This window comes from Lipotes vexillifer, unplaced genomic scaffold (assembly GCF_000442215.2).
Source record: "Lipotes vexillifer unplaced genomic scaffold, Lipotes_vexillifer_v1.1 scaffold217, whole genome shotgun sequence".
NCBI lineage: Eukaryota > Metazoa > Chordata > Mammalia > Artiodactyla > Lipotidae > Lipotes > Lipotes vexillifer.
The window spans coordinates 373,161-375,740 of record NW_006788200.1 but is presented as its reverse complement, the minus strand read 5'-3'; the positions used below and the strand labels follow the sequence as shown (position 1 = coordinate 375,740).

The window sequence follows — 2,580 nt, the reverse complement described above, 5'->3', positions numbered from 1 at the left end:
TTAATTGGGAAGGAGGGACATTTTCCTAGACAGAAAGAACAGCATGTGAAAAGGTCTGGGAGTGGAATGGGGAGGGAGAATGGCCAGTTAGAGGGACTGGAGGGGAAGGTCAGTGTGGCTAGAGTAGTGAGCAGGGATCAAACACTGCCGGGCCTTATAGGCCACTTTCAGGACTTTTCCTAAGAACAATGCAATTTACAAAGCTGAGAGTGATGGGTTCAGATCTGCATTCTGAGGAGGTCACTGTGGTTGCCGTGTGGAAGAGAGACGGGAGGAAGTAAGAATGGAGGGGGACAGTCAGCCGGGAAACTGTTGCAATCATTCAAGTGAAAGAGGATGGAGAGAAATGAATGAACTAGAGAAGGATTTAGGTGGTAGAATTGAATGGACGTGGGATATGGAAGGACAGGGTTTGGGGACGGGGCAGAGGGAAGTGCTGAGGGTGATTCCCAGGCTTCTGGTTAGGTAACTGGTGGTGGTGCAGGGGGCCGGGTGGCTCCCTCAGTGAAGCAGGGAATATGAGAGGTATGGGGGTGGGGGAAGGGGAGAGAGCATGAACTCAGTGCTGGGCACGTTGTGATTGAGGTGCCTGTGGACACTCAGCGGAGACGTAGACTCAGCAGCCATTCATACGCATCTGGAGCTCAGGAGTCAGGGCAAGGGTAGAGAGAGAAATTTGTGTCATCTGTGTATAGGAAGAAATTATAGAAAGAGGAGAGGAAAGTAGAGTGCCTAGGCCTGAACTCTGAGTAACCCCCAACCTTTACCGACTAATGGGGAGAGAGGGAAAGGCGGGTGAGCTGGGGGTGAAGATGCCTGGGCAGAGGTGGCCAGAGAGGTTAGTGGCAACCGAGGGAAAAAAGTGTTCAAGGGAGACAGTGGCCAAACACTGCTGGGGTGTCAGGTGCTGCTGGGGGCTTTGGCAGATGAGGACTGAAGAGTGGCTGTTGAATTTAGACTTGGAGGTTATAGAGAGCTTGTTGAGATCTGGTTTGGTCTTGTCAGGAGGCCAGAAGGCCCACTGCAGGGTTCTGAGGGGTGGGAGCAAAGTGAGGACAGACTGCTCTTTCGGGGAATTTTGCTGTGGTTGAGAAGGAGAGAGACACTGCAATAGTTGGTGGGGTCTAATGAGGGTTTTGTTTCCATACTAGAGACCTGAAAATATTTACCGGTCAAGGGATGTATCCGTTTGAGGAGAGGAGGTTGAACATTCAAGTGAGAGAAGGGATGATCCACAGGGCAAGCTCCTGAGAAGGGGGAGAGGATGGGAGAACCTGAGCAGACTGAGGCATAACAGGATGTAGCAGAGGCAGGAAGATTTCTGTCTGGTTTTAGATGAGCTCTGGGGAGGTCAGCTGGTGGCTGAGGAAGGGCGGAACAGTGGCTCATTCCGTGTTTTATGTGTCTTGTGTGTATTTTTCTGTGTGTTCATGCCTTCCCCGGGTCTGGGCTGCCAGCCTGGATGGTGTGCCATAGGGAATATCCCCACACTGGACTGGGCAGAGGCTGAGCACCTCCCACTCTGGCCTAGCTCTCTGATGAGATTCTCAGACACTGTTTCCCCTCATTCATGACTAGGAAGGTTCACAGAGCAGGCATGGGAACCTGCTTGGCGGCCAGGGCCTCCTCTAGCCCAGGCTGAGATTTGCAGCATCCCTGCCTTCACTCCCTCACAGCCTGGATTGGCTGAAAGAAGTGTCCACTGTTTTTGGCCCATGTTGTATGTAAGGGTTTGGGGAAAACGAAGGTTGGCTCCAGGGTGCCCCCCTCCCCCCCCCCCCACACACCCCCAGGAGGAGTGTCGGATCCAGGAGCTGGGGACAGTCTGAATCCCTTTGGGAGCTTGGCCCTGGGGGTGGATGCCAGGTCTCCAGTCTTCTTAAGGTCCTTCTCCATTGTCCCCATGCCTGAGAATCCAGCTCCTGGGCCGGGTGACCCCACCCCCTGTAACCTGATGGTGGTGATGATGGGGAGGCAGCAGTAGGAGCCGTGTATACAGCAGGACCACCGAGGAAATGGGCATGAGCTGGGGCCAGGGTAGCTGGCCAGCATCCAGGGATGCTCCCCCCGACAGCACCGGCTTCAGGATCGGGTCGTGGGCCCCTCTCCAGCCGCCCAGGGGGCCGGGGAGGAGGGCGGGCCGAGTCCCACAGGTGCGAGCGCCAAGGAGAGGCGGGCGCCGCGTACGTGCGGCGAGCGGCGGGCGGCATGAAGGGCGCGGGCGGCGGCCCCAGGCCCGCTCCCGGCTCCCACGCGGCCGGGCGGGCTCGGCCTTCCCGCGGGTCGCTGTCTGTGGTGGTGACCCCTGGCCGAGGCTGTCTGGGCGCGGAGCCAGGGGCCGGGGGCGGGGGAGCGGGGGGCGGGGCGGGAGGTGGGGACGTGGCTGCCGGTCAAGCGGGCGGAGCCCGGCGACGGCGGGAGGTGGAGCCGCCGAGGGAGGAGGGCCCGAACGAGCTGGGTGCCGCCGCGGGAGGTTCTGGAAAAGCCGGGAGCGGCGCGTGTCCGGGTGAGCGTCCCGCGCGCCCGCCCCCCGGGTCCGCAGCGGAGCTCGTGCGCGGGCCGGGGGCGCCGGTTCGAGCC

General features: G+C 59.3%; 1 protein-coding gene across 3 annotated transcripts in view; it reads left to right on the top strand.

Annotated features, from left to right (window-relative positions):
- Positions 1–2,433: 2,433 nt before the first annotated feature.
- P4HA2 (prolyl 4-hydroxylase subunit alpha 2) overlaps positions 2,434–2,580 on the top strand; it is a 42,788-nt gene continuing 42,641 nt past the window's right edge. For 2 of the 3 annotated variants that reach the window (XM_007461324.1, XM_007461326.1), the window contains exon 1: positions 2,434–2,506. The gene's annotated coding sequence lies outside the window, so the exon portion shown is untranslated. The remainder of the gene's footprint in view (positions 2,507–2,580) is intronic. The other variant, XM_007461325.1, reaches the window with a different exon arrangement.